The 24,115-nt window shown below is 49.1% G+C and overlaps 1 protein-coding gene across 1 annotated transcript in view; it reads left to right on the top strand.

Moving 5' to 3' along the window:
- Positions 1-24,115, top strand: part of LOC129017993 (tensin-3-like) — a 202,329-nt gene that overhangs the window by 56,402 nt on the left and 121,812 nt on the right. The gene's annotated exons all lie outside the window — the stretch shown is intronic.

Below are 24,115 nucleotides of genomic sequence, written 5' to 3'. Positions count from 1 at the left end.
CTGTCTGCTTTTCAAATGCAGCTCCTTGGAAGGTCGTGGTACCTCCTGGTGTTTTCTTTGCTTCCACCCTTTGGAGCTGAGTGGGTGAAGCTTTGTTTCTGAGGGCTTATTAGCAGCTTGCAGGATAACTGAAAGGCTCACTGTGCCTAGACAGCAGGACACAGGACCCTCTTCTCTCACTGCAAGTCAGAAGCGACTCCCTGGGAGGCAAATGGGAAGCTGCCTCTTGCTGCTGGGGAAGTGTGTGCAGGTCTGGGCCTCCCCGGTGGGGTAAGGAAACAGGTGCACCCTGTGGTTCCTCCTGGGCATCTGTCAGGTGTGTTGTTCCCTGTACTTCTCAAGTAGGGCAGGGCTTTCTGCCCTTGACTCCCCCTAGCTTCACCATACACAGAATCTGGGGTGTTCTGCCGGAGATTTGGCAGTCTTTCTGGGTTGTGAGCCTGGTGGCCTCCAGACATGGAACTGGCTAACTGGCTCTATCTTGTGGTGCAGTAGGACATCCTTCCCTAGGCTCGGCCAGTGGCGCCCGTGTGGCAGCTTCCCTGCTTTGATGAAGTCAAGATCAGATCCTGGCTCCAGTGGCTGGGCCTTGCCCTTGCCCCCTGCCCACCTGAGCCTTGGTTTCCTCCTTTACCCAGTGGGTGTGGGGGTGGCTCTCTAACCTCATCACTTGAGTGGCCGGGCCATGCCCTCGCCCCTGCCCAGCTGAGCCTCGGTTTTCTCCTTTATGCGATGGCCATAGAGGTGCTCTCTAACCTAGCTGCAGATGAGAGAAGAGGGACTACGGGGTCAGGCCTGTCACAGAAGCCTGGCCACAGGTGGGGTGCCCTTATTATGCTCCTTTTAATGCTGTCGTGTGGTGTGGTCTCTTTGCTTATGGAAGAGCAAAGTATGCATTTGAGGTCATAGGAACTTTAAAAAAAAATCTCACCCAGAAAGCTAAAATATTGACAAACTGTGAGAAACATGTTGCAGCATCAAGAGCTGAGGCCATCCGGGGCGGGCGCCTGCCCGGCCATCCTTGCTGGCCTCAGCCGTGTCCCCAGGCCTGTGGTCCACTCTCACTCCATTCCTTCTGTGGCACTCACCGCCGACAAGGGGGTGGAGGAGTAGGGGGCGTGGGGGGACTTGGGGGCATGTGTTTGTAGTTGGTTTTGACAGGCTGCGGTTTGTGACTGATTTCCTCAGGCTTGTCATAGGCCCCAGGAGCCAGGGGCTGAGTAACTGGGATTATATGCATGTGCCACCACGCCTGGATGATTTTTGTATTTTTAGTAGAGACGGGGTTTCATCATGTTGGCCAGGCTGGTCTCAAACTCCTGACCTCAGGTAATTCTGCCTGCCTCCTAAAGTGCTGGGATTACAAGTGTGAGCCACCATGCCCGGCCTAATTTTTGTATTTTTAGTAAAGATGGGGTTTCACTGTGTTAGCCAGGCTGGTCTTGAACTCCTGATCTCAAGTGATCTGCCTGCCTCAGCCTCTCAAAGTGCTGATTTTTTTTTTTTAAATGTCTGCAGTTGGAGAGAAGTTGGCATGTGACAAGGAGACGTTACAGATTCCAGGTCAGAGGAGGCATTTGATTGGTGCATTATTTATATTACCTGAGTGTATTTTACCTGCAAAAGGGATACTCATGTAGAAAACCACACACAACAACATCTCCAACCTACATCCACTTGCGGGACAGCCAGCGTGCTGTGGGAGGGAGCTGACTTGGTCCAGGAGCCAAGGTCTAGGCTCAGGCCCCTCCCGTTATATATGGCCTTGTTTTCTAACCTGTTTTCTTATCTTCAAATATGGGGGTTGCTTGGCCATGAATCTGTGGTCTCCTGTGGCTCAATTGTCCTGTTTTAGAGAAGCAGGTGCCATGGCGGTTTCCTCAGGTCACTGAAGGCATCTTGAGCTTTTTGGGCAGAAACTTGACTCATACTGTGTGTTGCTGGGGACTCAAGTCTGGGTGTCAGTCTGCCAGCATCAGGGCAACTGTTGGCTTCAAAATCTGAAACTTCATGGGCTCCTGGTCCTCATAGCTGCTCTGATAATTGTCTCATTCTCATAACAAGAAACTCATAACAAGTTTCTTTTGTGCACTTTCCCGAGAGTATCAGGAAACAATTTTTGTTAAAAAATTAAAAAAAAGTCCTCCTGGAAACCTTGTCATATTTGGAGGCTCAATTGTAAAGAAAGAATAAGGAGAAACATGTTTAATTGGATGAGTATTTTCTGCTTTAGTGGGAAGTTTTTCTCTATTTAACTAACACTTCGTTTCCCAGCATGATGACCACTAGCACTCCCCATCCCGTCCTCTCTGGCCCTCTGGCCCTCAGGCCCCGGGGTAGCCCCATGGCCTGTCTTTCCAGAAATTATAGAATTTGAAGAGAACCTGGGGTCATGGAAGATGAGGGACTCCACAGGGGCAGGCTGTGCTTGCATCCAGGTTGTAATAGCTGTTAGCTTTGTACTTTGGACACATAATTTTCTAACGTATGCAACAGACTTTCAAAAGTACTACTTACACCATCACCACCACCATCATCACCACCATTACCACGGTCATCACCACAGCACTCACTAGTTAGTTACCTTTGGGGGATGCTAGGGAACCAACTCATTCTGATTTGGTAAATAAAGAGAAGCAATAGAGCATTTAACCGTTGGGAACTGTTCTTTGGAGTTTCCAAATAAAGGAAGAGGGAAAGTTGTATTGAAAGAGGAATTCCAGCTAATAAACCTTGAAAATGTGATAGGGTTAACATAGTGCCCTTTCCAAACTCCTAATAAATGACTGTCTGGCTTAGGCTCTGGTCCTCTGTAACCTGCACTATCACAAAAGGGGAGTTAGACCGCGGGTCATAGGGTTGTAAGCCTCCTTGCAGGAAGTACACGGCTGAGTCCTCACCCTAGCCAAGTCCTCACCAGAATCAAACCAGAATCAGACCCAGCCTCAGATCCATCTGCAACTGACAGGAAGTCCAGGGGCCAGGACATCTGTGAAGCCGTACTGCAGGGCTCAGCGAAATCCAGGGCAGAGGGAATTCTACTGTGTAGAAACAACCCCAGTCTTTTTCAAATACATTGCAAAAAGAGGAGAAAGAAAAAGGAACTGGGTCGGGTGCTGTGGCTCACGCCTGTAATCCCAGCACTTTGGGAGGCCGAGGCAGGTGGATCATTTGAGGTCAGGAGACCAGCCTGGCCAACATGGTGAAACCCCGTCTCTACTAAAAATACAAAAATTAGCTGGTCTTGGTGGTGCGCGTCTGTGATCCCAGCTACTTGGGAGACTGAGGCAGGAGAATGGCTTGAACCCAGGAGGCAGAGATTGCAGTGAGCTGAGATTGTACCACTGCACTCCAGCCTGGGCGACAGAGACTCCGTATCAAAATAAAAAAGAAAGGAACTGAAGTGACATATTAAATAAACATCGTAAGACTTTATTCAGACTATAACTTAGACTATAAAAATAAATCCAGACAACCCCAAAACACTTATGGCAGAGAAATTTGAACATGAATTAGATATTTTAAGGAATTATTCTTCACAATTCTGGCAGTTTGTTCTACATTTTAAAATGTTCTTGACTTTCATTTTTTTAAAATTATTATTTATTTATTTATTTATTTTTAGGTGGAGTTTCGCTCTTGTTGCCCAGGCTGGAGGGCAATGGTGTGATCTCGGCTCACAGCAACCTCCGCCTCTTGGGTTCAAGCGATTCTCCTGCCTCAGCCTCCTGAGTAGCTGGGATTACAGGCATGCACCACCACACCCAGCTAATTTTGTATTTTTAGTAGAGATGGGGTTTCTCCATGTTGGCCAGGCTTGTCTCGAACTCCTGACCTCAGGTGATCCTCCCACCTCAGCCTCCCAAAGTGCTGGGATTACAGACATGAGCCATTGTGCCCGGCTTGACTTTTAAAGATATGTACTGAGATATTTATGGATGAAGTGATGTGATATCTAGGGTTAGCTTTAAGTGGCACAGTTGGGTGGGGGGTGTTGGTGTATGGATGCAGTTCATCTGGGGACAAGTTGGTGACTGGAAACAAAGTGGTGGGACCTGGGGCTCCTGATCCATATGTCTCTACTTCACAGCAGCATTGTGCAGGGCGCAGATGATGTGTTCAGGCACAGAGCTCAGGCTGGCTGGTCACTGTTTTTATCACATGACACACCAATGTTTTCCAAGCCAGCGTCCTTTCCCCATCTTGCAGTTAACTTCCATGACCTAATGGCTTATGACTTTCCCACAAGTCTCGTGTGTGGCATTGAGCCGTTGACATCTGGGTGATATCCCCTCAGCAGTGCTACAATGTGTCTTATTTGATGAAATGTTTCACTGAAAACCCACTGGGTTTGTCGACACATGGCGCAGAGTTCACAGGCTGCTTTGTAAAATAGTAACACTTGCTTTGTAAAGCCTCTAAAGAAATCATTCTGAATAAAGGGTTGTTTCACACTAGCCAGGTACATTTTTACTTTTTTTCCCCTGGGAAAATCGTACAACTCACTCACGGGGAGATCAGCCTTGATAGGTTTTGTGCATGGAAGGAAATAGGGCCAAGGCGCAGGCATCCAGTGAGCACAGATTGTGATTCAAGAGAGCGAAGCACTTTGGAAAATTAGGGGAGTTAAACATGGACTTGGACTTGTATGAGGTCCTGAGCTCCCCACCATTGGTGCCATTTAAGAAGTGGCTGGAAGTTATGTTGCCGTATTCCTTCTTAGGGTGATTGGGAGACTGAGTGCGAATGATGGCAGAGGATGCAGTAATGTAGCCCGCATTGTACGTGGTGACAAGGTCGTTAGTATAAACCACACTGATGTACAAATATTTTAGGTCAGTGGATCACAGAGTGTCATCTAAGACCAGCAGCATCAACATAAACCTGGGAATTTAGAAATACAAACTCTTTGTGCCCACTCAGACCTGTTGAATCAGAAATTCTGGGATACGATCCCTAAATCTCTCTCCTAATGTGCCCTCCTGCTGGTTCTGATGCAAGCTGAAGTTTGTTCAGCCTGTTCTAGGAGATGACTTGCTGGGGTGGGGCTGCCACCCGGGACCACCTTGAGCAATCCTGGAGGTGTTGAGGGTGCTCGGGGCATAGGGTTACTGAGAACTCGGAAGCCTCTGGGGTTTGGGTGACCTGACGTTTATGATTTCCTTCCATCTGGGAAACTTGCATTCTCTGATGCCTTTCTCCTTTCCATCCCGGGCAGATGACTATTGGCTTCTGTCATACGTGCTCCAGAAAATATTCTGATGCCAGATTCCTCAATGTGTTTGCCTAGAAAATACTTTAAGCTTCTCAAGGCAAGGCATTGCCAAATCAATAGAGGTCCTCAGGTAGGGAACATAAATCTGGAAGAGAAATGCACGTCTTTAGAAGGCATCCGCAGCATGAACTTGCCACCCTGGAGCTTCCTTGTCAGGAGGAAGGATTCCTCGAAGGCTTTGCTTTCTGTAGCAGCATGAGGCATCCTAAGAATAAAGAAGTAGAGTCAGGTAGATAAAAATTATGGGTGGACTAGGCTGTGATTATGGCCCTTTTAATAATGTTAGAGTAACAGTGTATTAAGTAGGGGCATTAGAATTAGAAACTGGCAAGTTTCTAGCAATTTTAAATCTACAAATTTAAAGATTAAATTATAGTTGATTTTCATTGCTTGTGGATTCCATATTTGCAAATTAGCCTCCTGGATACAATTTATTTGTAACCTCAAAATCAATACCAAGGACAATTTTGTGATCATTTGAAGACATGAGCAAAAAGACTCAAAATTCGGGTTGTCCACCTGCATGTTCCCGTCTGACACTGAAAAAGCAAAACTCTTCCTTGTTTGAACTCGTACTGCAGACAGGCATCCTTTCCACAGTCTATTTAGTGCCACATTTCCCCCTTTTTTGTGCTTCTGTTGTTGATTATGCTGTTTAAAATGCAAGTGCATTGCTGATGTGATGTCCATTGTCCCTAAGCACAAGAGGACTGTCCTGTGCCTGCTGGAGAAAGCACATGTGTTAGACAGTCCTTCCTTCAGGTGTGAGTTACAGCACCAATGGCTGAGAGTTTCATGTTAATGAATCCACAGTATTTATTAAATTAGGGTCTCTCTTTGTCACTCAGGCCAGAGTGCTGTGGCATGATCTCTGTTCACTGCAACCTCTGCCTCCCAGGTTCAAGCAATTCTCATGCCCCAGCTTCCCGAGTAACTGGGATTACAGGCATGCACGACCACTCCCGACAATTTTTCCATTTTTAGTAGAGACGAGGTTTCACCACATTGGCCAGGCTGGTCTGGAACTCCTGACCTCAGGTGATCCACCCGCCTAGGCCTCTCAAAGTGCTGAGATTACAGGTGTGAGCCACTGCACCCGGCCAAGGTTATGCGTTGAATCGGTTGGTGAAAATGCTGTGACTAGAGCTCGAAGGACCCTAACCCTGTATTTCTCCTAGAGACAGAAGCTCAGTGTTGGTCAAATCAGTGTTTGCAACGACTTTATAGAACACGACTACCTGCAATAACGAAAATCAACTGTAATTGATTAGGGTCCATAGTAGGACAGCCCCACTGTCAGGTTTTCACTTAATGGTTCTTTCCCTGAGCTTACTATCTGAGAGAACAGATCCAAGCCCACTTTCTGGCCGCCTTCTGTGAACCTATGATAGGCAATTTGCTTACAAACTGGAGAGGCAGGGAGAAGAGAGGCACAGTGGGGAGGAATCAGGGCAGAGGGCTAACTATTCTTGGCTGTGGAGTTCTAGGGAGGTAGGAAAGTCGGTGGTCTCTCGTGGTGGAGTGAAAGCTAAGACAGACCTGGCCTGTGTCCTAGCACTCCCCTCGCTGCAAATGGCCTCAGGTGGCCAAGCCTGGTCCTGGGTTTGAACTAGATGAAGTGACAACCTGACAATGGGGCTGTCTTACTATGGACCCCTAGTCAATACCTAATCAATTACAGTAGATTCTCATTATTGGTGGTAGTCGTGTTCGATAAAGTTGCTGCAAACACTGATTTAGCCAACACTGAGCTTCTGTCTCCAGGAGAAATAAAGGGTAGGGTCCTGCGAGCTCTAGTCACAGTGTTTTCACCAACTGATCAACACATAACCTCAGCCAGGTGCAGTGGCTTATGCCTGTTTGAAAGTGGGGATGATAAGGGTTCCTTGCTCAGCAGGCTGCTACAAGGATGGAGAGAGAATACAAGCAAATCATGTTGCATTATGTCAGGAATAGAGTGGATGTGGAATAACTTGCTGTGACAATGATCGTTACTGGTATTAATACAGGGGCAAAGAGGAGGGTAATTGCTGCTTGCATGTCACTTACTATGCATTTGGCTTCACATCCAGGCAGAACCTCTCATTTAAAGGGATCAGAATTTATAAGTGATTATTGAACTGAAATATCAGTTAACTTGCAGAATCCTGAACTTTTCACTTTAGCATTCCATTGTGTCTGAAAACTGGTAAAAGTAGCCACCTGTCTTTGACGTACCATCCCACCCTGTCTTTGAGTTCTCTCCAGGGTCTGGGGTTCCCTGTCCTGTTTTTACATAGTGTACATCTACAATGAGCCATTGAAATTTCCCATTTGGGGTTCCTCAGAGTGTAAGAAAGCTTAAAGATACTTAGGAATAATCGGAGCATAGAAATCCTCTGGACTCTGCCCCAGCTGCCTTACAGAAACTTGATGAGTTTTACTGACTGCCTCACGCCAGGCTCTCAAAAACCTCAGTGTTTGCAGCAGTAACAAATCCTTTTTTGCTCACATTTCATTGATTTCTGCAGTATTTTATTAAACTCTGCAATTACAATAACTGGTACAACCGGCATTTGTAGGGTTGGGAGCAGACGCAGTGGTCATTTGGTCAGCTTTTGAGTTGACAGAAGAAACACAGTGCGGGACTGCAGAGCCCAGCCTGCTGGCTCCAGGCATGCAGTGGGCATGCAGTGCCCGGCTCCTCAGTAGTAATAATGATGTTCCTGGACAGGGGTGATGAGGAAGGCCCTGGGCCCCTTCGGTCTTCATCTAGTTCCTACTTCTGCACTGCTAGAGTCTTGGCTGACTGAGCCCCTCAGTGGGAGCGGGGACAGCCAATTCTCTAGTGCTCCATTGTGGAGCCCAGCCAGCTGGCTCAGGCCATGCATTCCATATTGTCTCACAGAACGAACAGGGAGACAGCAGATCCATGGCTGGTGGGAAGCCTGTAGAGGTGGTTTTGGAGTGACCTCATTTATGTGGTTCTTGGAGGGCAACATGCAGTTTCATTCTAAGCAGTAAGCAGAAAAGACTCACACATGAATGTGGCTTTGCTCTGCCTGGTTCAGCTTCCAATGTACTTATTTCTCGACATACAGCACTTAATGCAGGGCTCACTGTCTTATGTTTACACCTGCCTGTGTCCCCTCATCTCACCGTAAGCTTCCCAAAGGCGGGAATATTCTCTTTCCCGTTTTTTTTCAACTCCAGCATTTTCAGTGAGGCTGGACACATTCTAACAGCTGGAAAATAAATTTTGAAGTTAATTGCTCAATAAACTTATTTTCTCATGGCGGGATCTATAGATCTGTAATATTAAGTTATATGATGCACATAAAACCTCTCTGGTTTAGAGCACATCCTCCTTCAGCTTTATTGGAAGTTACTAGGTAGAGGAAGCGCCGAAAGTAGTTGGATATCTTGTGTCTTGATGCTCCTGCTGTTCCTCCTCCTTCAATATTTTGGCACGTCCATCAAATTGTCCAATCTTCCTAGTTACGTTAACCAGTTTAACTTACTGGATTGTTTTCCCCACTGCCTCTCCCTTTTATTTAACACATTCAGAAGGAGGAGGCAATGTTTCCACGTGTGGCTAGGGGCCATTCCGGCCCCACACCTTACACCACTCCTTGCTTTATTGCTGCTGTTCACAGTCAGCCTGGCTTCCTGCCGAGAGAGCGTGAAGTGAGGGGAGCGCAGGGTGGCAGGTGAGCATCTCCAGGCCACCTGCCCATCCTGGGAGCTGAAGGTTGCTCCTGGCAGCAGCATTTCCCAAACACCCACCAGACATCTCAGAGCTTTCAGATGGCGTCTTAGTCAGCTTAGGCTGCCAAGACAAAGCACCACCGTGTGGGGTGGCTGCAGCAATGGGCGGTTATCACCCTCAGTCCTGGAGGCTGGAAGGCTGAAATGAGGGTGTCTGCAGGGTTGGATTCTCCTGAGAGCTTTCTCATTGGCTTGTAGGTGGCTATTTTCTCCCTGTGCCCTCACATGGCTGCCCCTCTATGTGTGTCTGTGTCCTAATCTCCTCTTCTTTTTTTTTTTTTTTGAGACGGACTCTCGTTCTGTCACCCGGGCTGGAGTGCAGTGGTGCGATCTTGGCTCACTGCAAGCTCCGCCTCCCAGGTTCACACCATTCTCCTGCCTCAGCCTCCCGAGTAGCTGGGACTACAGGCGCCCACCACCATGCACGGCTAATTTTTTGTATTTTTAGTAGAGACGGGGTTTCACCGCGTTAGCCAGGATAATCTCTTCTTTTTATAAAGACACCACTCATACTGGATTAGGGCCACCCTAATGGTGTCATTTTAACTTAATCGTTTCTTTAAAGATCCTGTTTCCAAACTGTCACCCTCTGAGGTCCTGGGCGCTAGGACTTCAACATATGGATGTTTGTGGGAATGCATTTCATTCATTAACAGATGACACCAGGCATTTTGTCAGTCTCCAATGGGGAGGAGGACGGTGCTACCTTTGCCAGATATGGTGGGTAATAAATCATAAACTTGAAGTTATGGTCTTGATTATGGAACAGATGAGTCCTCTCTTCCACTGCCCCTCCTTCATTAATCAATCAGTTTATAAATATTTATGTCCTGGGGAACCTCTGATGCACCAGGCACTGGGCCCTGTGTGGGGATATGGAGGCCTGCCGTGGTTCTCTTGTGGGGGAATTTACATTCTAGGACACTCCAGTGGCATAGTCCACTTGGGGCCTGAGACTGACCTGGGAGGGGATGAAGGTGCTTGCAGAGAGGGTTGGAGGTGCCGTTTTCTGCTCTGCTCTGTTCTGTGGGACACTGGTTTCATAACTATCCAGACACTTCAAGTCCCTTTACCTTTGACAAGATAGTTTCTTTTTTGGAAAGGGGATAAAATATGCTTAAATAGAAAAAGATGGAATGGGTTTCATGTTTTGTATGTTTCCTCTTCTCTAGGATGATGCATGTGGTCCTGGAAGTCACAGCACTTTCTAGAGGAAGTCCTAGCGATGTGGACCCCAAGGCACATGGCATCTCTGGGTGTTTATCCCGAGGCAGCCACTAAGGATGTTAACATTTTAAACTATAGAATGTTTCTCATAGCCTCATTCATAAGAGTGGGAAATTGGAGACCAAAAAACATGCTGTTAAAGGGGGATTCGGTTCCATCTGGACAATTGAGTACTATGCCGCTGTTAAAAATTGCAGTGCAGAAGAAAATATAGTGATATGGACATAAAGCACCATTTGGCTTTTAAATAAGTATGGGCGGAAGAAAGTCGCCCATACTTATTTAGGGGTCCATCCTATTTGGCTAAAGTTGGTTATCTTGGGGTATGGGAGGGAGGGAGAGGCTGATTCTGTCTGCTTCTTTTTGTATATGTCTACTTTCTGAATTTTCTGTAACAAAGTAACTTTTATCATAAGAATGAAAGCAGGTGGTACTTGTTATTTAAAAAGCTGGTTCTCAGAGCTAGCCTCTCAAGGGCAGTGAGGCCCTGCTCTTCAGCCACAGGGGTCTACACAGGCTCCTCAGATGGCCTGGGGCCTGCATGCCTGGGGTCTGACTCCCAAGCTGCAAGCTTGAATCTGCGGGAAGGGACTGCTTGTTCCTCACGCAGAAGGCTTCGTCTGCGGTTGGCTTCTGCTCACAGGAGGCGGCTGGAGCAGCCCCATTTTTCACAGGTCATCCCAGCGCAGCCTGATTTTATTTCATCTTGTTTTATATTACATTTTATTATATTATCATTTTCAGATCCAATTTGTACAGGACATCTAATCTCTCTGAGATAGAAATGAGGGGGAAAAAAGCCTGGGGCATCCAGGAGGCACAGCCGTTCTAAACGTGAGCCACTGACTCATGAGGCACTTCCAGATGGAAGCCTCAGAGGTTAGAGGACACATCTGTCCCCGTCTTTAAAAGGGAAATGGATGCCCTGTGCTCAGCTAGTGAAGCTGCCCTTTGGCAGAGCCCCAGGTGACTGTCCCATGGCCTGTGTGTGGGAGTTGGGAGGAGCCGTGGGCCTTGGCCTAGAACACTGATCCTGGGCAGATGTGGCCTTAGCTGACTAACCAGATGACCTTGGACGGGCCAGTTAGATACCAAGGACATTATTTCCTCACCTGTAAGAAATTGAGTAAGATGACCCATGTTTCTGTGTAGTGTAAACTTCATGTATGTGGCATATTGACATTATTTTGGCATGAGACATATTGTCTCAATAGATTTTAGAATTGACCTGAGCAGATATACTTCCTTTTTGGTGCCTCAGACTATGTCCTCTTCCCAGAGTCTCCTGATAGACTCAAGCTTCTGCTTGTGAGCTGCTAGGAACAAGTGCAGGGTGCACCTCAGGATAGTGCTGGGTCCCTGTCATTGTCCCCCTTTTTACAGATGAGGACACTGAGGCGACAGGGCTCACTGACTATCCGGAGTACCCTGTCTGTAGGGCAGAGCTAGGATTTGAGTCGGGCTCCCTGCCTCCAAGTCCTTTCCCATGGTCCTTCAACTGTAATACGCTCTGCGGATGGCGGAGGATGGATGGAGGGCACCATAGTGTGTAGTGGTTGGAGGGGACTGATTTGGAGCTCTATAGAAATAGGCAGCATTCTAGGTGCTTGAGTGGCAGGAAACCATGGTCGTGATGGGTTTTTGATAGCTTGGGTTTCAGAAGTGGTAACGAAGTTAATTTAGTGGAGAAAGTGGGAAGATGAAAGGGAGAGTGATTAGGAGGAGTGGCCTCTTGGAGGCTGTTGAAGCTATTCGGAGTGACAAGGGCCTGTCTCTGAGATAGGTTGCCTATCCATGACATGTGTGTGGAAGTGGGGAGGAGCTGTAGGCCCTGGCCTAGAGCACTGATCCTGGCCATATGTGGCTTCTGCTGACTAACCAGATGACCTTGGACAGGTCAATTAGATATCAAGGACATCATTTCCACACCTGTAGAAAGAGAACATTTTAGTGAGGAATTGAGTAAGATCACTCACACATCCCCACTCCGTCTTCAGGGGAATTACCCAGCTAGCTTAGAATGAATCACGGCGGGAGTGTTTATACCACAGGAATGGACAGAGGATACATCGAGGTGGTTGCCTCTCCCCTCCCCTCCCCTCCCCTCCCCTCCCCTCCCTTCCCCTCCCCTTTACCAGCACACCTCCAGGGAGAATGATATGGGAAGAATTGAGCCCACATTGAATATTTTAAAAGACATTTATAAAGAGAGGTTATCATTTTCTTAAAAGAAAGGGGTAAGGTAGGGAGGAAGTTACTATGATACTGAATTGTCCTACACAATGAGAGTCCTTGGAAGACAGTCTTGTTAATGTCATTCACTAATACTCATAACCTTCAAAAGGGCTGAGAAACACTCGAGGAAGAAGAGCTGAAAGCATCCTTAAGGAATGGGGACCTGTTGTTGCCCAGTTGGTTCTCACTCTTGGAGCTCCAGATGTGGAGGGAGTTGGCTGAGGTGAGCAGCAGGTGTGGGGCAGTGAATGTCTCATGGGCTGTGTTTTGTGTGTGCTTGCCAGGCCTGCACCTGTACGTGCTGGTCCTTGCACGTTCCCTGTTGCTGTCTCAGCATCATTTACCTCCTCAGCTTCAGGGGACCTGGTTCTGTTGGCCTTGTCTTCCTTCTCCTCACATCCTGAATGGATGCCCTCCTGGCCTCCATTGACTGCCCCAATAGTAATGATGTAACATAGTAGTAAAAGCTGGCACGTGTCGAGCATGTGTGGTGTTCCAGGCACAGTATTAAGCACTTTGCATGCTCACCTTGCTTGATCTTCCTAGAACTCTGCATTATGTGCCATTTCCACCCCCATTCCCCAGGTAGGGAATCTGAGGCTTCTAGAGGACGAATATCAGGGGGTTGCTGGTGAATGTTTAATAGAGGCTTTCCAGGTAAAAGCTCGGTCGGCAGTGTTTGCTGATTTCTTTGGTATAAATACTCCCCCCATTGCTGATTTCAACCTCCAACCTGATGTCTGGGAAGTGCACCCTGGGCTCCTGGAGCCTGCTGGAGCCACTCCTGATGCCACTAACAGATGAGGTCCAGGTCAGCAGCTGTCTGCTCTTGGGCCTGACATTTCCACCTATCTCGTCACTGCCCAGTGTTCCCCTTATATTAATCTTGCTGCTGCTACCACTAAACCTTGTTAAAAACATTGGGATTGTGTCACTCCCCTATGCAGAAACTTCTGACACCTTTCATCATCATGGATTTATCACCTGGCATTTGGGCTCCTTGAGCCCGGACTTAAGCCTCTTTCTCATGCATCCTGTGAGCATGGTGTGTGTCACTCCTGGCTGCCCCCACCCACTACATGCAGTGTGTCTCCATTTCTCTGCCCAGACTCTGTCCTCTGAAGGAATTTGCTCCTCCTGCCCCGCCTCTGCCACAGGCGCTCACTTTGTATCAGTTGCTTTCTAGCCATCCTGGCCTATCCCAAGAGCTGCCCTGATGGATCTGCAAAGTGGCCATGGTTTCTAGAGCTGGAGACGAGCTCTTCCTCTCCCAGGTGCCCATCACCGCCACCTCTGGCACTGCCTTCTCTCTCCTTTATGGGGTCTTAAATGTGTACTTATCCAGCACCTCCAGGACAGGATTCTCATCCATTCAGTTTTCAGTCCATCCTGGTCTTTCCCTTCTGTCACACCTGCATTCTCCCTGCAGTGCCTGAAATGGGCTGGCCCTCCTGCAAATACGTGTTTGCATTCGTGGATATGAAAGGGAAGCAGGGCTGCTCAGAGCCCTCTCTGCTTGTTCTTTCCCGGGTTATCCATGTGAATCTGATTATTGCAGGATAAACTCCAGATTAAGGCTGCTCTGTCAGTGTCAGTGCAATTCGTTAGCTCTTCATTCTAAAGCAAAAGCCCTACTGTGCCCTTCTGGGTGTGGAGGCAGGTATGGTCCTGGCCTGAGTTGGGGTGATCCTCTCAGCATTCTCTGGGCAGCCCCTTTGCCCATCAGAGTTTGCCAGGCTGGGGTGGGTGAATTAGGCCCTTCCCTCAGCCTTGCAAACATTGAGCTATTGTATAGAACCAGCTGGCTGCAGGGCCAGGGACCTATCTCTGTGGCCCATGGTGGCCAGCATCTGTGGGTCTTGCCCCCCTCAGCACCGCCGACGTCCCATGTGGACAGGACCAGGTGTCTGTATGCTGGGGGTTTGGTGGGGCTGTCCATGGGATGCCTGTGCTGTGCCCTGAGGGGCTGGTTTCCAGGCTCTCTGCAGGGGGATCTGTGTGAGTTTGGGTGGGACATCTAACAGGACAGAACACAGCTCTGCAGGGCACTCTCCAGAGTGGACTCAGCATACATAACCCCTCCCACCTGCTGCAGGGCACTTTCAGACTCCCGAGATGACTGACATTAACACGGGCTCATTAACAATGTTGTCACCTTCTAGAGAAGGCACTTCCCTCCCAGGCCGCCCTTGCTGACTTTCTCGCCTATGGATGGGAGCCCCTTGCCTGGCTCTGCCTGGCTGGCCGCTGCCTGCGGTTGAGGACACTCCCATTGGGGGTACTTTGGGAGAGCTGGCTCTCTAGGGCTCTGCCTGTTTTCTGTCACCATGAAGTAAGGAATAAACTGGCCTGTCCTCAGGGTGCCACACCCTGCCCAGCTGTTGCCCCCCAGAGCAGCCCCTCTCCATGACCTTTCCTCCATTGTAAAATGCGGGAGTGGGACTGGAAACAACACATGCAACCCTCCTCTCTCCCCCAGGGCTGATGATGAGTGCTGCTGGCTTGGGCTTGGTGCCTTGAGGCATCTTCTTAGTCCCCACAGAGATCCTGGGAGGCTGGTGGTGTTGTCAACTCGTTTGCTCGGAGGAGTTAAAGTCCTGTTTAGTGTCTCCGGGTCTGAGGACTGTGGCCAGTAAAGGGACAGGTGGTCCTATTTTGACTCCCTGCTGTCACTGCTCTGTCTGCCCCTGCCAAATGGTGGGCAGGTGGCAGGAAGCACAGGCTGCCCTGTGGAGCTGAGCCTGGTCTGAGCAGTGCACCCCTGGCTAGTTATAAACTGGGGCCCCCCATTTGTGTTCAGCCTGGAAGGAGACACCACGTGGTTTCCAGTGGAACGGGCGCCCCCAGAACACCCTGCTCACTGATAGGGTTATGCTGGGGGCCCAATGAGGCCCTCCCCACCTCCCCTCCCTTGGTCCACTTTTCTATGTGAAGAAATGTTTTCGTTATAAAATAACTGATAAAAATAAAAGAATGTAAGTGCATGTAAGATGTTACAAAAAAGCACACACAAATCTCCCTCAGTTAAAGGGACGTGACTGACCATGTAGTCATGAGATCAGTGAGATCAGTTTAAACAGCTGCCTGGGTGAGTCTAACAACTGAGGACACGACGTGGCCTGGGCTGGCCACCCTTCCTCTTAGCTCTGAGTGCTAAGTGAGGTAATAAGCCCTCCTCAGGCAGGTCTGGGACTCTATGTCACCAAGATCTGCCGTGTATCCAGCCTCCATCTCCCGTTTTGTAACTCAGAACCTGTCTGGTGCCTCATTCCCATAATTGAGGTTTCGCTGCATACCTTTCCTTCTCTCTGGCCCGGCCACTCTGTCTTTAACCCTGTTTTTGTGCTTGTTTATTGGTTTGGTTTTTATTTTAAAAACTATTTAATTATGTTCAATTCATTCGATGAGTCATCTCAAATTCTATTTGGAATGAAGTGGAGCAAAAACAAACTAAGGAAGGAAGTGGTAAAGGAGAGAATGGGGTTGGGGGAGAGGAAGGAAAGAGGGAGGGAGGAAGGCCAGTGGGCATCAGGCATCTGTTACCTGGGATACAGAGGTGAGTAACCTGCCCTCTCAGCAACTCGAAGTAGGTTTTGTTTTTCCTGGGGGAACTTTTGAGAGGCGGTTCTCCCTAGTGGCTAGTCCCCAGGAAGGCACAGCCACTCAGCTTCCTGGTCAGAGGGTTCTCCCGGAGAGTGCTGTTCTTGTTCCTGTCCCTCAGGCCCTTGGCAGGCTGGCCCTCAGCCCCGGGCGGACATTGTCCTGTGAGCTCCGTGCCTGCATGCTCACCGTGGGGCCGGGCACACCTGCCAGCTGCTCCTGGCTGTGGTCCTGGGGATTCCCACACTCACCAGGCTCTCCCACCTGGTGGGCTATTCCAGCTGCCTCCTTTATGCCCAGAGCTGCCGAGACATTAACATGAAGAGGGGTGTGCTTGACTAAAGCAGGGGAAGGAGCGAAACGTAGGAGGAGCTGTTTCTGGAAGGGAAAAGCAGCCCTGGCCGGTGGTCCCTGCCCAGGCCCAGCACAGTAAGTTCCCAACTCCCCAGGTGCCGCCTCTTGGCTGGGCTGGCACTGGGCACTTTGTCTGTCCCTGGCCACCCTCCTCTGTGGCCTCCGGTACTGGCTGCTTTGCAGTGAAGGGGCATTTCCAAGTCATTTTTCCCCTTTCACTTCAATGCTGCAGATGTTCGGTGGGATCTTGTGTCCTAAGAACCGTCCGCCCCATCTGCCCCTTCTTGGGAAACTTATCTGTGAGAAGAGCAAAGGGGAGCTTCTGACTTCTTTGGAAATGCTGACATCTCTGTGTCCTCCCCGAGCGTTGCTTACCTCTCCCTGCTGCCAGTCTTCCTGAGATGCCTCTTTCCATATGGTTCCAAACCAGCCTGAGCTCCTGGCCAGGGAGGCAGGATCCTGTGACTATTTGGTTACAAATAAATAGAGATACAATCTTAGTCTGTTGTTTCTCATAGTTGAATGTGAAGGTAAAATGACAAGATTACTTTATTTTAGTTTCCCACCCTCCATGGGGTGTACTTTCTCTGGCAGTTCTTAATGATTGCTGCTTATGTTTAAAAGCATTAAGCAGAAAATCAAGTTGGGCAATCCTGATAATTAATTGGTTCCTGGTATTCTTGTTCTGGAAGGGAAAAAATGTCTTATTAACCCTGTGGCTTTGGGAAAATCACTTACCCTCTCTGAGCGTTGTTTCTCCTACTGTTAAATGGGCATTGTGGTCACAGTTAGTTTTGTGATCTAAGGGGGATCCCAATAACTTGTGGATAAAGTGCATTTCCAGGGCCTCACACAGGCCAGACACAGAAATAAGATAATGGAATAAGTAGCTAATATTTCTTTGGCACTTATTACTGGCCAGGCACTGTTCTAAGCCCTATGTTTATGTTTCCTTATTTAATCCTTCCAAGAATGCTGTTTCTGTCTCCCTTTTCCAGATGAGGAAACTGAGTCACACAGAGGGCAAGTAAATTCCCAAGATCAGATGGCTTACTCGAGCAGTAGAGCTGGCTGCCTACCCAGGCATTAGTATTCCAAAGAGTGTGCGCTAAACCCCCAAATCGTATGTGCTGGATGGTGGAGGAATCAATGAAGGATGAACAAATAAATGCCTTGAAATTTGCCAACTGAATGTTGTTCAGGTTGTTGCCTTTGAAAAAGATTTTACATGTATTTATTCTCCATTTGCTTGGTGAAACAAAAACAGAATGTGCAGAGGTGTCTCAGCCCAACCTGTTTAATTGTCCCCACCTCACACATAGCCCGGCAGCTGTGATCTGTGTCTCTCGTCACCATGCCCTTCATAGTCCTGCTTCCTTGCGGATTTGTCCGTTGCTTTTGTTTCTTTTGATTTATTTATTTGTTGGAGATGGAGTCTCGCTCTGTTGCCCAAGCTGGAGTTCAGTGGCACCATCTCGGCTCACTGCAATCTCCACCTCCTGGGTTTGAGCGATTTTCCTGCCTTAGCCTCCGGAGTAACTGGGACTACAGCCACATACCACCACGCCTGGCTAATTTTTTGTATTTTTAGTAGAGACAGGATTTCGCCATGTTGGCCAGGTTGGTCTTGAACTCCTGGCCTCAAGTGATCCACTTGCCTCCACCTCCCAAAGTGCTGGGATTACAGACGTGAGCCACTGTGCCTGGCCTTTTGTTTCTTTTTACAGAGCTGTTTACATTGCTAGTTTTCAGGGCGGGTGAGGCTGCTAGGAGCAGCGCACAGGCCCTGGGGACAACCAGGGGAGCTGATATTCTCACTGCAGGCTTAGGCCTTGCTGGGATTCCTAACATGACGTCCATAAAAGGGCTTCTTTTTCTTTTTTTTCAGACAGCGTCTCAGGCTGGAGTGCAATGGCACGATCTCAGCTCATTGCAACCTCCTCCTCCCAGGTTCAAACAATCCTCCTGCCTCAGTCTCCCAAGTAGCTGGGTTTACAGGCACCTACCACCACACCTGGCTAATTTTTGTATTTTTAGTAGAGACTGGGTTTCACCACGTTGGCCAGGCTGGTCTTGAACTCCTGACCTTGTGATCCCCTGCCTTGGCCTCTCAAAGTGCTGGGATTACAGGTGTGAGCCACCATGCCCTGCCAAGGGCTTCTTTTCTTTCCTCTTCACCAAAAGCCAGTGAGGACAAGGAGAGGCAGGGAACGGGGTGCCATGTCTAACCGACCCTGGCTCAAGGATCCTGGCACTGCCCTGCACCCATATTGGCCCGTGGGTAAGCAGGAGCGAGGGCCAGTGCTAGTCACTGCTTCTTTGGCCAGCCTGGGCTGTAGCTAGAGGCCTGGCAGATAGTGGAGACCTGCTTTCTGCCAGTGGTCAGAGCCCCCCTGGGAAGAGGGATGGTCACCTCCACTCCAGGGTCTTGGGTCTTAGGGAGGCAGAGATGCTAAGGGGACTGCTTCTTAAAGGGTAGTCTTGGGGAATTACATGAGAAAGCACTTAAAAAATATGTATTACCGTTTTCAGTACTTGAGTAGGCACAGGATACTGAGTTCAGCTCAGTGGGTGAGAAAAATCCGTAGTTTATAGTCATGTGTATCCAAGTCACAATATTAGCTTTTACCCAGCTGTCAAGCTGATACTTAACCACATTGCTATTCTGTGGGCACTGTCTTCCTAAATAGGCCCCAGTTATTCCATGTTATAACCTTGGGAAGGAGCAGATGTCACTGCTTTTCATCCTACTCTTCTTTTAGATAAGGCTGTTAAAGTCAGTGGGTACATTTATTTTTGTTAACCCAAAACTAAAGCTAACTAGCTGTCTGTTATTGAAATCTAACAACAGCATCCTCATGCCTCTTCAGATGGCCAGATGACTCCACAGCCACTTTGGGATTAGTGGTTCATTTCTTCCTTTCTTCATTCTACAGACTGCTGTGCTGGGTGGCTATTGCGTGCAGAGTGCCACCCGAGAGGCTAGAGATACCTCTGGGAGCTAGACTGCCAGTGCCTCTGCTGGATCTGCATGGGAGGGGGCTGTAGAGCTCAGACGACAATTCACAGTTAGTTGTTTTCTTGTAGTTGTGGTCGACACAATAAAGTAGACCAGGGCTGGACGTGGTGGCTCACGCCTGTAATCCCAACACTTTGGGAGGCCGAGGAGGGCAGATCACCTGAGGTCAGGAGTTCAAGACCAGCCTGGCCAACATGGTGAAACCCCATCTCTACTAAAAATACAAAAATTAGCCAGGTGTGGTGGCAGGCACCTGTAATCCCAACTACTGGAGGCTGAGACAGGAGAATCACTTGAACCCGGCAGATGGAGGTTGCAGTGAGCCAAGATCACCCCACTGCACTCCAGCCTGGGCAACAGAGTGAGACCCTGTCTCAAACAAACAAACAAAAAAACAAACAAAAAAAAAACAAAACAAAAAGGAGACCAAAGTAGAAAGAATATATTAATGGCATCCCGACTCAGGTCGGGTAGGGAGATCAGATTATGCTTTGCTGGAAGTTGCCATCTGAGCCAAGTGCTTTGAGAAATCACAGGAGTTAACCAGGTAAAACTGGGATACATGATGAGGAGCATTCTAAACTGTGTGTGGTATGTGCAAAGAACCTGGGGCAGGAGGAAGCAGAGCGGGTAAGGTAGGGACAGGGAGTGAGGGAGGCACACGAGGAGGCAGGGGCTGGCTCACCCAGGGCTCTGAGGACCAGGCTGAGCACCTGCCTTTCACCCCATGGCAATGGGACGTCAGTGAAGGATACTCCATTTGAAATGCCGCACTAGCATTAATTGCATGACACAGGCTTGGTTTGCTGCAGCTGAGCTCTACTCTTCGGACTGCCTTCCACCTGCAGGATACGCACCCATGCCAGGTGCACAGTGCTGAACGTCGAGCAGTGACTTCCCTGGGCAATGGAGATTCTGTACAGTTTAACTGGATGCATCGGCAACATACAGTGCAAGGCTCAGGGACAATCTGCAGTGAGCAAGGCTAGCTTGTTAGTCTCAGGCAGGCATTGGACTTTTTTGTCTTTATTCTATGAACAGCCTGACAAGGCAGACATCATTATCCCGCTCCACAGATGGGGTCACTGAGGCTCATGAGTGCCCTGGCCCAAGATTCTGTAGCTGGCAGGTGGTGTAGGACTCACACCCAGGTCTGTCTGATGCCAGATTTCATTACTATACTGTGAGGTTTTGGAAACTTTTGATTTGTTCAAACAAGCAGTCGAAGGACACAGGTTAAAAAAGAACCAAATTCTGGCTGGGTACGGTGGCTCACGCCTGTAATCCCAGCATTGGAAGCCGAGGTGGGTGGATTGCCTGAGGTCAGGACTTCGAGAGCAGCCTGGCCAACATGGTGAAACCCTGTCTCTACTAAAAATACAAAATTTATCCAGGTGTGATGGTGGGTGCTTATAATCCTAGCTACTAGGGAGGCTGAAGCAGGACAATCGCTTGAACCCAGGAGGTGGAGGTTGCAGTGAGCTGAGATTGTGCCACTCCATTCCAGCCTGGGTGGCAGAGTGAGACTCTGTCTCAAAAAAAAAAAAAAAAAAAAAAATCAAATCCCCACCAGAGTTGGGCTCTCATTGATTACAAGCTTGTCTCGAAATTAACCTTCCTGTCAGGTGGGGGCTCCCAGATCCTCACCTGTGGAGACAAACATCAAACCAACTGGAATCCCATCCCGCCTGGGGAGGATCCCATGTCTCCCTGGGACGTCGTAGACTTCAAGGAAGCTTTGTTGCAGAGGGAATGGGGCCTGTGTCTTTCACTCTTCCCTCCTCCCTGTGCTCCCCCTCTGCATGCCCCACATGGGTGAGTGCAGAGGAGGCTGCTGGCTTTCTGGTGAGTGTGCTTACTCCTGCCCGGGTGGTGGCCATGGTGTTGATGTGACAGCCAAGGGAGCAGCTCCAGGGTTGGCTGCTCTGGAAATGTGCTTTGGCAGTGGCCTTGGGGAATCTCCAGTGGCCTTTTCAGTCCCAGCAGTCCACGGCCTCGCCTCCTTCCGCCAGGGCCCCCGGCCTCCTGCTGTCTTCTCTGCCTTCGTTAGGTGGATTTGCTTGGCTCTTCCCTCGGTCTGCTCCCAGATGTGCAGAAAGACTCTTTGAAGCTCAGGTCTTCCTTCTGATCAGGTCTGTCCTCCTGAGCAAGAAGCCACAGTTCACAGTGGAAAGCATGGTTCTCATAGAGATACTAGAGCGAGCATCACCACATGTTCTAGAGTTGTCCGCTGGTCTTGGCAAATGGCACGTGGTGGGGTGGGGCGCTGTGGGATGAGATGAGGCTTTAGGGTAGGGTCTTTAGGGTGAAGCCTAGGGTGTGCTAGGATAGCGCACTGCAGGATGGCGCCCTGCAGGAGGGCACATTGGGACCGAGAACTGTAGGGTCACTGCAGGACCATGTGCCATAGGGCCACTGTGAAAAGCAGGTTTGCCCTAGTGTGCCATGCGTGGATTGCTAACTCCAAGGTGAGATCTGGACATGAGCACACAGTCCTGGCAAGAGGAGGGAGATGAGGCTGAGGCGAGTGGAGGACCTTTCCTAAGGCTGCAGGTGCCAAGCGGTGGACCCTTAACTTGGACCCAGACTGCCTGATGTGGAGCCTGTGTGCTTTGCCATGAGGCTAGGCTGCTTTCTCCCAAAAGAGGTGTTTTTGCCTTCCTGCCGCTTAGTCTGCTCTCACCCACTGCGTGTGACACACTAGGAAGTGCTCTGTCCTGGGCAACAGAGCGAGACTCCATCTCAAAACAAACAAACAAACATATGTGGAACCAGAATGACCCTCCAGGCAGTGCATCTAATTCTTTATCTGAGGAATGCCTCTCCTCCCTTTTCACTCACTGACTCAGGGAGTCCAGGGCTGGGATGACCTCCAAGTGTTTGATCCACAGCTGTCATTTTACCAGAAGAGAAAGGGAGTTTAGTGACCTCATTGAGTCCATGGGGCCAGTTTGTCACATGGCCAGGATGAGCTCCAGGACCTGTAGAAGGAAAATGCTTCTAAAGAGCAGTCTGGCCGGGCACGGAAGCTCACGCCTGTGATCCCAGCACTCTGGGAGACTGAGGCCAGTGGATTGCTTGAGCGTCAGAGCAGCCTGGACAACATGGCGAGACCCCCATCTCTACAAAAAAAATACAAAAATTAGCCGTATTTGGTGATACATGCATGTAGTTCCAGCTTCTTGGGAGGATGAGGTGGGATGATCACTTGAGCCCAAGAAGTCACTGAGAGGCTGCAGTCAGCCGTGATCACGCCACTGCACTCCAGCCTGGGCGACAGTGAGAGCTTGACTCAAAAAAAAAAGAAAAAAAAAAAAAGCAGCCTGGAACAGGGCGGTCTTTGCAGGCTTACCTTCTGCAGGTTTAACCTTAACCACAGATTCTACCTGGGCCCCCCTTTTCCCTTTCTCTTATTTGGGTGTTGAAGGCTGTGGTAAGAGCATGCCAACAGGGACACAGGTGAGGGAGGCATGGGCTGGGCAGAGGCTGGGTGGGAGGCTTTGCTGTCTGGGTTTTTTCACCCTGGAAAACAAGAGAAAAAAAGAAGCAACTTGTGTTTCTATCTCATGGGAACTCTAATCACGAAGGGCTTGGATTTGATCGCCATCGGTGCTAGGGTCCAGAAGGAAACCACAGCTTGGGAAGGCTTCTGAGGACGTGAGCGGGCAGCTCTCTTTTCAAAACACCTAGAGAGTGGAACCCCGTCTCTACTAAAAATACAAAAAAATTAGCTGGGCGTGGTAGCAGGCACCTGTAGTCCCAGCTACTTGGGAGGCTGAGGCAGGAGAATGGCAGGAACCTGGGAGGTGGAGCTTGCAGTGAGCTGAGATCATGCCGCTGCACTCCAGCCTGGGCGACAGTAAGACTCTGTCTCAAAACAAACAAACAAACAAACAAACAAACAAAAAAAACACCTAGAGATAGTGAGTTTGCAACACAGATTTGCAGGACTGGTGCCTACAAGTAGAGAGAGTTTTTTAAACCTTGTATGAGGTTAGGATTTCGGGTTTCTCAGGAGCCAGGTTTAATAAACCTATAGCAAGTTAGTTTCTCAGTCATCCTACAGTCATGAAATGCATTATTGTGCACACACAGGGTTTAGATTTGTGCAACCCAAGTGTAGGTATATTGTTTACTTTCAAATAAAGACTCAAAGGGACATCATATCCCTGAGTCTCCTCTTGACAAGCACAGTATTTTGGAAACTCTTGGCAGTAGTTCCAGTTCAGTATGGGGCTTGGTTCTCATTTTAGTCCAAGTCAAAGCAGCTGAGGGGGTTCTACCCCAGTGTGTCAGGGGGACCTGTCATAGGCATGTCCTCTACTTGATTCCAGATTTAACCCCTGAATGATTCAGGGGGATTTTAGTGCACATCAGATCTCAGATGCTGACTTGGAAGTGACGGAAGGGCCATAGTTTCTCTCCCCTTTTTGGCACAGGGCTAGAACAGCTCCCCCAAGCAAGAGTCTTTTATCCTCACTGATGTTCATGTGATTCAGGGGCAGCCTGTGCAGGAGAGGGTGTGGACCACCCAAAAGCCAGGAGATGGAAGGAGAACAGAGTTTCGGCATCAGAAGGTGCTACTGCAGCTTAACTGTGGGATTCCAACACGCCCGCCCACCAAATCCTCGTTTCCTCATCACCATCCGTATGTTACC

The sequence above is a fragment of the Pongo pygmaeus genome, chromosome 19, assembly GCF_028885625.2.
Source record: "Pongo pygmaeus isolate AG05252 chromosome 19, NHGRI_mPonPyg2-v2.0_pri, whole genome shotgun sequence".
Lineage (NCBI taxonomy): Eukaryota > Metazoa > Chordata > Mammalia > Primates > Hominidae > Pongo > Pongo pygmaeus.
This window is presented reverse-complemented; position numbering and strand designations above follow the sequence as displayed.